Below are 12,500 nucleotides of genomic sequence, written 5' to 3'. Positions count from 1 at the left end.
GGTGTTGACTTCGAGGGCGGACCGGCCCCCGTGTTCAGTCCGAATATCGTGCATTGTTAACGGCGGGAAGTGTTCCAAAAGGGAATGGGATTGAATGTGACTGCTGAAGCCGACTTTGAGACCTGTAACGCGGGTAGCTCAGCCGGATTTGACCCGGCGGTTCTGGCGACGGTCTCGCCTTCGAGGGGGGAGCGCCCCGCGTGTTCAGGCCGAATTTTGTGCATTTCCATCGGCGGGAAGAGGTCCAAACGGGAATGGGATTGAATGTGACTGCTGAAGCCGACATTGAGACCTCTAACGCGGGTAGCTCGGCAGGATTTGACCCGGCGGTTCTGCCGAAGGTCTCACCTTCGAGGGGGGAGCGTCCCGCGTGTTCAGGCCGAATATCGTGCATTGTTAACGGCGGGAAGTGTTCCAAACGTGAATGGGATTGAATGTGACTGCTGAAGCCGACATTGAGACCTCTAACGCGGGTAGCTCGGCCGGATTTGACCCGGCGGTTCTGGCGACGGTCTCGCCTTCGAGGGGGGAGCGTCCCGCGTGTTCAGGCCGAATTTTGTGCATTTCCATCGGCGGGAAGAGGTCCAAACGGGAATGGGATTGAATGTGACTGCTGAAGCCGACATTGAGACCTCTAACGCGGGTAGCTCGGCAGGATTTGACCCGGCGGTTCTGCCGAAGGTCTCACCTTCGAGGGGGGAGCGTCCCGCGTGTTCAGGCCGAATATCGTGCATTGTTAACGGCGGGAAGTGTTCCAAAAGGGAATGGGATTGAATGTGACTGCTGAAGCCGACATTGAGACCTCTAACGCGGGTAGCTCGGCCGGATTTGACCCGGCGGTTCTGGCGACGGTCTCGCCTTCGAGGGGGGAGCGTCCCGCGTGTTCAGGCCGAATTTTGTGCATTTCCATCGGCGGGAAGAGGTCCAAACGGGAATGGGATTGAATGTGACTGCTGAAGCCGACATTGAGACCTCTAACGCGGGTAGCTCGGCCGGATTTGACCCGGCGGGTCTGCCGAAGGTCTCACCTTCGAGGGGGGAGCGTCCCGCGTGTTCAGGCCGAGTTTTGTGCATTTCCATCGGCGGGAAGAGGTCCAAACGGGAATGGGATTGAATGTGACTGCTGAAGCCGACATTGAGACCTCTAACGCGGGTAGCTCGGCCGGATTTGACCCGGCGGTTCTGCCGAAGGTCTCAGCTTCGAGGGGGGAGCGCCCACCGTGTACAGGCCGATTTTCATGCATTTCCAACCGTGGGAAGGGGTCCGAAAGGGGATGGGGGTGAACGTGACTGCTCAACCCGACTTTGAGACCTCTAACGCGGGTAGCTCAGCCGGATTTGACCCGGCGGTTCTGGCGACGGTCTCGCCTTCGAGGGGGGAGCGTCCCGCGTGTTCAGGCCGAATTTTGTGCATTTCCATCGGCGGGAAGAGGTCCAAACGGGAATGGGATTGAATGTGACTGCTGAAGCCGACATTGAGACCTCTAACGCGGGTAGCTCGGCCGGATTTGACCCGGCGGTTCTGCCGAAGGTCTCACCTTCGAGGGGGGAGCGTCCCGCGTGTTCAGGCCGAATTTTGTGCATTTCCATCGGCGGGAAGAGGTCCAAACGGGAATGGGATTGAATGTGACTGCTGAAGCCGACATTGAGACCTCTAACGCGGGTAGCTCGGCCGGATTTGACCCGGCGGTTCTGCCGAAGGTCTCACCTTCGAGGGGGGAGCGCCCACCGTGTACAGGCCGATTTTCATGCATTTCCAACCGTGGGAAGGGGTCCGAAAGGGGATGGGGGTGAACGTGACTGCTCAACCCGACTTTGAGACCTGTAACGCGGGTAGCTCAGCCGGATTTGACCCGGCGGTTCTGGCGACGGTCTCGCCTTCGAGGGGGGAGCGTCCCGCGTGTTCAGGCCGAATTTTGTGCATTTCCATCGGCGGGAAGAGGTCCAAACGGGAATGGGATTGAATGTGACTGCTGAAGCCGACATTGAGACCTCTAACGCGGGTAGCTCGGCCGGATTTGACCCGGCGGTTCTGCCGAAGGTCTCACCTTCGAGGGGGGAGCGTCCCGCGTGTTCAGGCCGAATTTTGTGCATTTCCATCGGCGGGAAGAGGTCCAAACGGGAATGGGATTGAATGTGACTGCTGAAGCCGACATTGAGACCTCTAACGCGGGTAGCTCGGCCGGATTTGACCCGGCGGTTCTGCCGAAGGTCTCACCTTCGAGGGGGGAGCGCCCACCGTGTACAGGCCGATTTTCATGCATTTCCAACCGTGGGAAGGGGTCCGAAAGGGGATGGGGGTGAACGTGACTGCTCAACCCGACTTTGAGACCTGTAACGCGGGTAGCTCAGCCGGATTTGACCCGGCGGTTCTGGCGACGGTCTCGCCTTCGAGGGGGGAGCGCCCCGCGTGTTCAGGCCGAATTTTGTGCATTTCCATCGGCGGGAAGAGGTCCAAACGGGAATGGGATTGAATGTGACTGCTGAAGCCGACATTGAGACCTCTAACGCGGGTAGCTCGGCAGGATTTGACCCGGCGGTTCTGCCGAAGGTCTCACCTTCGAGGGGGGAGCGCCCACCGTGTACAGGCCGATTTTCATGCATTTCCAACCGTGGGAAGGGGGCCGAAAGGGGATGGGGGTGAATGTGACTGCTCAACCCGACTTTGAGGCATCTAACCCGGGTAGCTCAGCCGGGTTTGACCCGGCGGTTCTGCCGACTGCCTCGCCTTCGAGGGGGGAGCGTCCCCCGTGTACAGGCCGATTTTCATGCATTTCGAACCGTGGGAAGTGGCCCAAAAGGGGATGGGGGTGAATGTGACTGCTCAACCCGACTTTGGCGCTTCCGAGCCGGGTAGCCCGGCCGGGTTTGACCCGGCGGTTCTGCCGTCGGTCTCGCCTTCGAGGGCGGAGCCTCCCCCGTGTACAGGCCGATTTTCATGCATTTGCAACGGTGGGAAGTTGCCCAAAAGTCGATGGGAGTGAATGTGACTGCTCAACCCGACTTTGAGACTTTTAAGCCGGGTAGCTCAGCCGGGTTTGACCCGGCGGTTCTGCCGACGGTCTCGCCTTCGAGGGGGGAGCCTCCCCCGTGTACAGGCCGATTTTCGTGCATTTCCAACGGTGGGAAGAGGTTCAAAAGGGGATGGGAGTGAATGTGACTGCTCAACCCGACTCTGAGGCTTCTAACCCGGGTAGCTCGGCCGGGTTTGATCCGGCGGTTCTGCCGACGGTCTCGTCTTCGAGGCCGGTGCCTCCCCCGTGTACAGGCCGATTTTCGTGCATTTCCAACGGTGGGAAGTGGTCCAAAAGGGAATGGGGGTGGACGTGTCTGCTCATACCGACTTTGAGACTTGTAAGCCGGGTAGCTCAGCCGGGTTTGACCCGGCGGTTCTGCCGACGGTCTCGCCTTCGAGGGGGGAGCCTCCCCCGTGTACAGGCCGATTTCCGTGCATTTCCAACGGTGGGAAGAGGTTCAAAAGGGGATGGGAGTGAATGTGACTGCTCAACCCGACTCTGAGGCTTCTAACCCGGGTAGCTCGGCCGGGTTTGATCCGGCGGTTCTGCCGACGGTCTCGTCTTCGAGGCCGGTGCCTCCCCCGTGTACAGGCCGATTTTCGTGCATTTCCAACGGTGGGAAGAGGTTCAAAAGGGGATGGGGGTGAATGCGACTGCTCAACCCGACTCTGAGGCTTCTAACCCGGGTAGCCCGGCCGGGTTTGACCCGGCGGTTCTGCCGTCGGTCTCGCCTTCGAGGGCGGAGCCTCCCCCGTGTACAGGCCGATTTTCATGCATTTGCAACGGTGGGAAGTTGCCCAAAAGTCGATGGGAGTGAATGTGACTGCTCAACCCGACTTTGAGACTTTTAAGCCGGGTAGCTCAGCCGGGTTTGACCCGGCGGTTCTGCCGACGGTCTCGCCTTCGAGGGGGGAGCCTCCCCCGTGTACAGGCCGATTTTCGTGCATTTCCAACGGTGGGAAGAGGTTCAAAAGGGGATGGGAGTGAATGTGACTGCTCAACCCGACTCTGAGGCTTCTAACCCGGGTAGCTCGGCCGGGTTTGATCCGGCGGTTCTGCCGACGGTCTCGTCTTCGAGGCCGGTGCCTCCCCCGTGTACAGGCCGATTTTCGTGCATTTCCAACGGTGGGAAGTGGTCCAAAAGGGAATGGGGGTGGACGTGTCTGCTCATACCGACTTTGAGACTTGTAAGCCGGGTAGCTCAGCCGGGTTTGTTCCGGCGGTTCTGCCGACGGTCTCGTCATCGAGGGGGGAGCCTCCCCCGTGTCCAGGCCGATTTTCATGCATTTCCAACCGTGGGAAGTGGTCCAAAAGGGAATGGGGGTGAATGTGACTGCTCATACCGACTTTGAGACTTTTAAGCCGGGTAGCTCAGCCGGGTTTGACCCGGCGGTTCTGCCGACGGTCTCGCCTTCGAGGGGGGAGCGTCCCCCGTGTTCAGGCCGAATTTTGTGCATTTCGAACCGTGGGAAGTTGCCCAAAAGTCGATGGGAGTGAATGTGACTGCTCAACCCGACTTTGAGACTTGTAAGCCGGGTAGCTCAGCCGGGTTTGACCCGGCGGTTCTGCCGACGGTCTCGTCTTCGAGGCGGGTGCCTCCCCCGTGTACAGGCCGATTTTCATGCATTTCGTACCGTGGGAAGCGGTCCAAAAGGGGATGGGAGTGAACGTGACTGCTCATACCGACTTTGGCGCTTCCGAGCCGGGTAGCTCAGCCGGGTTTGACCCGGCGGGTCTGCCGACGGTCTCGCCTTCGAGGGGGGAGCGTCCCCCGTGTTCAGGCCGAATCTTGTGCATTTCGAACCGTGGGAAGTTGCCCAAAAGTCGATGGGAGTGAATGTGACTGCTCAACCCGACTTTGAGACTTGTAAGCCGGGTAGCTCAGCCGGGTTTGACCCGGCGGTTCTGCCGACGGTCTCGTCTTCGAGGCGGATGCCACCCCCGTGTACAGGCCGATTTTCGTGCATTTCCAACCGTGGGAAGTGGTCTAAAAGTCGATGGGAGTGAACGTGACTGCTCAACCCGACTCTGAGGCTTCTAACCCGGGTAGCTCGGCCGGGTTTGACCCGGCGGTTCTGCCGACGGTCTCGTCTTCGAGGCGGGTGCCTCCCCCGTGTACAGGCCGATTTTCGTGCATTTCGAACCGTGGGAAGTGGTCTAAAAGTCGATGGGAGTGAACGTGACTGCTCAACCCGACTTTGAGACTTGTAAGCCGGGTAGCTCAGCCAGGTTTGACCCGGCGGTTCTGCCGACGGTCTCGCCTTCGAGGGCGGACCCTCCCCCGTGTACAGGCCGGTTTTCGTGCATTTCGAACCGTGGGAAGTGATCCAAAAGGGAATGGGGGTGAACGTGACTGCCCAACCCGGCTTTGAGACTTGTAAGCCGGGTAGCTCAGCCGGGTTGGACCCGGCGGTTCTGCCGACGGTCTCGACTTCGAGGCGGGTGCCTCCCCCGTGTACAGGCCGATTTTCATGCATTTGCAACGGTGGGAAGTTGCCCAAAAGTCGATGGGAGTGAATGTGACTGCTCAACCCGACTTCGAGACTTGTAAGCCGGGTAGCTCAGCCGGGTTTGACCCGGCGGTTCTGCCGACGGTCTCGCCTTCGAGGGGGGAGCCTCCCCCGTGTACAGGCCGATTTTCGTGCATTTCCAACGGTGGGAAGAGGTTCAAAAGGGGATGGGAGTGAATGTGACTGCTCAACCCGACTTTGGCGCTTCCGAGCCGGGTAGCTCAGCCGGGTTTGACCCGGCGGGTCTGCCGACGGTCTCGTCTTCGAGGCGGGTGCCTCCCCCGTATACAGGCCGATTTTCATGCATTTCGAACCGTGGGAAGTGGTCCAAAAGGGAATGGGGGTGGACGTGTCTGCTCATACCGACTTTGAGACTTGTAAGCCGGGTAGCTCAGCCGGGTTTGTTCCGGCGGTTCTGCCGACGGTCTCGTCTTCGAGGCGGGTGCCTCCCCCGTGTACAGGCCGATTTTCGTGCATTTCGAACCGTGGGAAGTGGTCCAAAAGGGGATGGGAGTGAATGTGACTGCTCAACCCGACTTTGGCGCTTCCGAGCCGGGTAGCTCAGCCGGGTTTGACCCGGCGGGTCTGCCGACGGTCTCGTCTTCGAGGCGGGTGCCTCCCCCGTATACAGGCCGATTTTCATGCATTTCGAACCGTGGGAAGTGGTCCAAAAGGGAATGGGGGTGGACGTGTCTGCTCATACCGACTTTGAGACTTGTAAGCCGGGTAGCTCAGCCGGGTTTGATCCTGCGGTTCTGCCGACGGTCTCGCCTTCGAGGGGGGAGCCTCCCCCGTGTTCAGTCCGATTTCCATGCATTTCCAACCGTGGGAAGTTGCCCAAAAGGGGATGGGAGTGAATGTGACTGCTCAACCCGACTTTGGCGCTTCCGAGCCGGTTAGCACAGCCGGGTTTGACCCGGCGGTTCTGCCGACAGTCTCCTCTTCGAGGCGGGTGCCTCCCCCGTGTACAGGCCGATTTCCGTGCATTTCGAACCGTGGGAAGTGGTCCAAACGTCGATGGGAGTGAATGTGACTGCTCAACCCGACTTTGGCGCTTCCGAGCCGGGTAGCTCAGCCGGGTTTGACCCGGCGGTTCTGCCGACGGTCTCGTCTTCGAGGCGGGTGCCTCCCCCGTGTACAGGCCGATTTTCATGCATTTGGAACCGTGGGAAGTGGTCCAAAAGGGAATGGGGGTGGACGTGACTGCTCATACCGACTTTGAGACTTGTAAGCCGGGTAGCTCGGCCGGGTTTGACCCGGCGGTTCTGCCGACGGTCTCGCCTTCGAGGGGGGAGCCTCCCCCGTGTTCAGTCCGATTTTCGTGCATTTCCCACGGTGGGAAATGGTATCTTTCATTACGGGGACAAGGGTCTGAAGCGGTGAAGTCAGTAACCGGCATAGTTAAGGAAAGGGTTCGAATTTTCTCAACAGTACGAAAAAAGTGAGCAGGGAAGCTAGAGAAGGTGTCAGTGAGTCCCAAACGAGTGAACCGCAAAACTTAGGGAAATGCCCGAAAGCGTTTTAAAGGGTGAAATCGGGAACGAGGAAATGATGGGAAAGTGCCTGAAAGTGCTAAATGAGTAAACAGAAAAACGAAGAAAAATGTTTGAAAAGAAGAAGTGAGTAACCAGGAAAACTTAGAAAAATGTTCAAAACGAAGAAATCAGTAACCAGGAAAACTTAGAAAAATGATCAAAAAGAAGAAATGAGTAACCAGGAAAACTTAGAAAAATGTTTAAAAAGAAGAAATCAGTAACCAGGAAAACTTAGGAAAATGTTTAAAAAGAAGAAATCAGTAACCAGAAAAACTGCGAAAAATGTTTAAAAAGAAGAAATGAGTAACCAGAAAAACTTAGAAAAATGTTTAAAAAGAAGAAATCAGTAACCAGGAAAACTTAGAAAAATGTTTAAAAAGAAGAAATCAGTAACCAGGAAAACTTAGAAAAATGTTTAAAAAGAAGAAATCAGTAACCAGGAAAACTTAGAAAAATGTTATAAAAGAAGAAGTGAGTAACCAGAAAAACTTAGAAAAATGTTTAAAAAGAAGAAATCAGTAACCAGAAAAACTGCGAAAAATGTTTAAAAAGAAGAAATCAGTAACCAGACAAACTGCGAAAAATGTTTAAAAAGAAGAAATCAGTAACCAGGAAAACTTAGAAAAATGTTTAAAAAGAAGAAGTGAGTAACCAGAAAAACTTAGAAAAATGTTTAAAAAGAAGAAATCAGTAACCAGAAAAACTTAGAAAAATGTTTAAAAAGAAGAAATCAGTAACCAGAAAAACTGCGAAAAATGTTTAAAAAGAAGAAATCAGTAACCAGGAAAACTTAGAAAAATGTTTAAAAAGAAGAAATCAGTAACCAGAAAAACTGCGAAAAATGTTTAAAAAGAAGAAATCAGTAACCAGGAAAACTTAGAAAAATGTTTAAAAAGAAGAAATCAGTAACCAGAAAAACTTAGAAAAATGTTTAAAAAGAAGAAATGAGTAACCAGAAAAACTTAGAAAAATGTTTAAAAAGAAGAAATCAGTAACCAGAAAAACGGCGAAAAATGTTTAAAAAGAAGAAATCAGTAACCAGAAAAACTTAGAAAAATGTTTAAAAAGAAGAAGTGAGTAACCAGAAAAACTTAGAAAAATGTTTAAAAAGAAGAAATGAGTAACCAGAAAAACTTAGAAAAATGTTTAAAAAGAAGAAATCAGTAACCAGAAAAACTTAGAAAAATGTTTAAAAAGAAGAAATGAGTAACCAGAAAAACTTAGAAAAATGCTTAAAAAGAAGAAATCAGTAACCAGAAAAACGGCGAAAAATGTTTAAAAAGAAGAAATCAGTAACCAGAAAAACGGCGAAAAATGTTTAAAAAGAAGAAATCAGTAACCAGACAAACTGCGAAAAAATGTTTAAAAAGAAGAAATCAGTAACCAGAAAAACTGCGAAAAATGTTTAAAAAGAAGAAATCAGTAACCAGGAAAACTTAGAAAAATGTTTAAAAAGAAGAAATGAGTAACCAGGAAAACTTAGAAAAATGTTTAAAAAGAAGAAATGAGTAACCAGGAAAACTTAGAAAAATGTTTAAAAAGAAGAAATCAGTAACCAGAAAAACTTAGAAAAATGTTTAAAAAGAAGAAATCAGTAACCAGAAAAACTTAGAAAAATGTTTAAAAAGAAGAAATGAGTAACCAGAAAAACTTAGAAAAATGTTTAAAAAGAAGAAATGAGTAACCAGAAAAACTTAGAAAAATGTTTAAAAAGAAGAAATCAGTAACCAGAAAAACGGCGAAAAATGTTTAAAAAGAAGAAGTGAGTAACCAGAAAAACTTAGAAAAATGTTTAAAAAGAAGAAATGAGTAACCAGAAAAACGTTTAAAAAGAAGAAATCAGTAACCAGAAAAACTTAGAAAAATGTTTAAAAAGAAGAAATGAGTAACCAGAAAAACTTAGAAAAATGTTTAAAAAGAAGAAATCAGTAACCAGAAAAACGGCGAAAAATGTTTAAAAAGAAGAAATCAGTAACCAGAAAAACGGCGAAAAATGTTTAAAAAGAAGAAATCAGTAACCAGACAAACTGCGAAAAATGTTTAAAAAGAAGAAATCAGTAACCAGAAAAACTTAGAAAAATGTTTAAAAAGAAGAAATCAGTAACCAGGAAAACTTGGAAAAAAACACTTAGAAAAATTTTCAGCAAAGTGTGAAAAATATTCTAAGTGTCAGCGGAGGAAAATGCTGCAGCATCGGGAAAGATTCGCAAACTTACACCGAACATGTGCTCCGAAGTGCCGGAGGAATTGGGTGAATTGAGCCCGGCAAATGGCCAGCTGTCGTTTTGTGCCTGCAGCCCGAAAACTTTAACTTTGTCTGTCGCGGAAGTCCGGACCGAGAAAAATCCAAACGGTTTTGACCGGACCGAGTTCCAGACCGATGCAGTCAAATTTGGAATTCAGACCCATTCAGTGCCACTTGTAGTTTTTCCGCAGTGAGGTTGGCGGGGTACCCGGAGATATATGGGAACACGATTTTTAGAACAAAATGGCGGCGCGGGACCGTTCTGAAAGGCATCCGAAAAACGGTTCCACGGGCATAGCACTTTAATGACAGGTATGAGTGCATGCCGGAGAGCTCTTGGAAGTCGAATTTTTGACACTTTGTCAATTTTTTGACAGATTTGACAAACTCTTTCTGTCTGTTCTAAGAGTCAGTCAGAGACTTGTGCGGCGGTCTTTTGACACTATTGGAGGGCGGGCAAACCCCACGTTGACTCCGGCCGTCCCTCCACAGGCGCTCGTGTCCAAAATGAAGGCGAGAGACGCGAGTGGCCTGGTTCCCTTGGGTGTTGCCAAGAAGGCTGCGGGCTGACCGTTGCCTGAGCACTCCCTAAAGCCTCTTGTGATGAGAGCAGACCTCGCCTGCCGCACGACCGGCTCTGGGAGTCGTTGGGCCGCTATTTGTGAATAGTCTGGTCCTCCTCTGCCACCCGGACAAGCGCGATGGCTCTGCCGCCCTGCGGTGCTCGTCACCCAGGTTTGGGGAACACGATACTCGTAACAAAAATAAAAGGCGGCTCGGGACCTGCAGGCGAAAGGGGTCCCGTGGTGCTAAGCACGTCGACTTCGGGTCTCGGTGCAAGCCGGAGAGCTCACGGAAGTCTAAAGTTTTCGGCACGTGGTCGAATCTTTTCAAAGGCTTACCCGGCTCTTTCCGTCCATTCTGAGAGTAAGTCAGAGGCCGGTGCGGAGGTCTCTTGACAATCGGAGGGGGTGGTGGCCCTCCGCAGGCGCTCGTGTCGAAAATGAAGGCGAGAGACGCGAGTGGCCTGGTTCCCCTGGGTGTTGCCAGGAAGGCTGCGGGCTGACCCTTGCCTGAGCACTCCCTAAAGCCTCTTGTGATGAGAGCAGACCTCGCGCGCCGCACGACCGGCTCTGGGAGTCGTTGGGCCGCTATCTGTGAATAGTCTGGTCCTCCTCTGCCACCCGGCCAAGTGCGATGGCTCTGCCGCCCTGCGGTGCTCGTCACGCAGGTATGGGGCACACGATGCTCGTAACAGCAAATAAAGGCGGCTCGGGACCTGCAGGCGAAAGGGGTCCCGTGGTGCTTAGCACGTCGACTTCGGGTCTCGGTGCAAGCCGGAGAGCTCACGGAAGTCTAAAGTTTTCGGCACGTGGTCGAATCTTTTGAAAGGCTTACCCGGCTCTTTCCGTCCATTCTGAGAGTCAGTCAGAGGCCGGTGCGGCGGTCTATTGACGACCGGAGGCTCCCATGGGTGTTGCGATGAGGGTGGAGGGCACAGAACCTTGCCTTAGCACTCCCTAATAAAGCCTCTTGTGAAGAGAGCAGACCTCGCGCGCCGCACGACCGGCTCTGGGAGTCGTTGGGCCGCTATCTGTGAATAGTCGGGTCCTCCTCTGCCACCCGGCCAAGTGCGATGGCTCTGCCGCCCTGCGGTGCTCGTCACGCAGGTATGGGGCACACGATGCTCGTAACAGCAAATAAAGGCGGCTCGGGACCTGCAGGCGAAAGGGGTCCCGTGGTGCTTCGCACGTCGACTTCGGGTCTCGGTGCAAGCCGGAGAGCTCACGGAAGTCTAAAGTTTTCGGCACGTGGTCGAATCTTTTGAAAGGCTTACCCGGCTCTTTCCGTCCATTCTGAGAGTCAGTCAGAGGCCGGTGCGGCGGTCTATTGACGACCGGAGGCTCCCATGGGTGTTGCGATGAGGGTGGAGGGCACAGAACCTTGCCTTAGCACTCCCTAATAAAGCCTCTTGTGAAGAGAGCAGACCTCGCGCGCCGCACGACCGGCTCTGGGAGTCGTTGGGCCGCTATCTGTGAATAGTCTGGTCCTCCTCTGCCACCCGGCCAAGTGCGATGGCTCTGCCGCCCTGCGGTGCTCGTCACGCAGGTATGGGGCACACGATGCTCGTAACAGCAAATAAAGGCGGCTCGGGACCTGCAGGCGAAAGGGGTCCCGTGGTGCTTCGCACGTCGACTTCGGGTCTCGGTGCAAGCCGGAGAGCTCACGGAAGTCTAAAGTTTTCGGCACGTGGTCGAATCTTTTGAAAGGCTTACCCGGCTCTTTCCGTCCATTCTGAGAGTCAGTCAGAGGCCGGTGCGGCGGTCTATTGACGACCGGAGGCTCCCATGGGTGTTGCGATGAGGGTGGAGGGCACAGAACCTTGCCTTAGCACTCCCTAATAAAGCCTCTTGTGAAGAGAGCAGACCTCGCGCGCCGCACGACCGGCTCTGGGAGTCGTTGGGCCGCTATCTGTGAATAGTCGGGTCCTCCTCTGCCACCCGGCCAAGTGCGATGGCTCTGCCGCCCTGCGGTGCTCGTCACGCAGGTATGGGGCACACGATGCTCGTAACAGCAAATAAAGGCGGCTCGGGACCTGCAGGCGAAAGGGGTCCCGTGGTGCTTCGCACGTCGACTTCGGGTCTCGGTGCAAGCCGGAGAGCTCACGGAAGTCTAAAGTTTTCGGCACGTGGTCGAATCTTTTGAAAGGCTTACCCGGCTCTTTCCGTCCATTCTGAGAGTCAGTCAGAGGCCGGTGCGGCGGTCTATTGACGACCGGAGGCTCCCATGGGTGTTGCGATGAGGGTGGAGGGCACAGAACCTTGCCTTAGCACTCCCTAATAAAGCCTCTTGTGAAGAGAGCAGACCTCGCGCGCCGCACGACCGGCTCTGGGAGTCGTTGGGCCGCTATCTGTGAATAGTCGGGTCCTCCTCTGCCACCCGGCCAAGTGCGATGGCTCTGCCGCCCTGCGGTGCTCGTCACGCAGGTATGGGGCACACGATGCTCGTAACAGCAAATAAAGGCGGCTCGGGACCTGCAGGCGAAAGGGGTCCTGTGGTGCTTCGCACGTCGACTTCGGGTCTCGGTGCAAGCCGGAGAGCTCACGGAAGTCTAAAGTTTTCGGCACGTGGTCGAATCTTTTGAAAGGCTTACCCGGCTCTTTCCGTCCATTCTGAGAGTCAGTCAGAGGCC

This window comes from Chiloscyllium punctatum, unplaced genomic scaffold (assembly GCF_047496795.1).
Source record: "Chiloscyllium punctatum isolate Juve2018m unplaced genomic scaffold, sChiPun1.3 scaffold_678, whole genome shotgun sequence".
Taxonomy (NCBI): domain Eukaryota; kingdom Metazoa; phylum Chordata; class Chondrichthyes; order Orectolobiformes; family Hemiscylliidae; genus Chiloscyllium; species Chiloscyllium punctatum.
The sequence above is the reverse complement of the archived record's forward strand: the minus strand, read 5'-3'. Positions refer to the sequence as shown.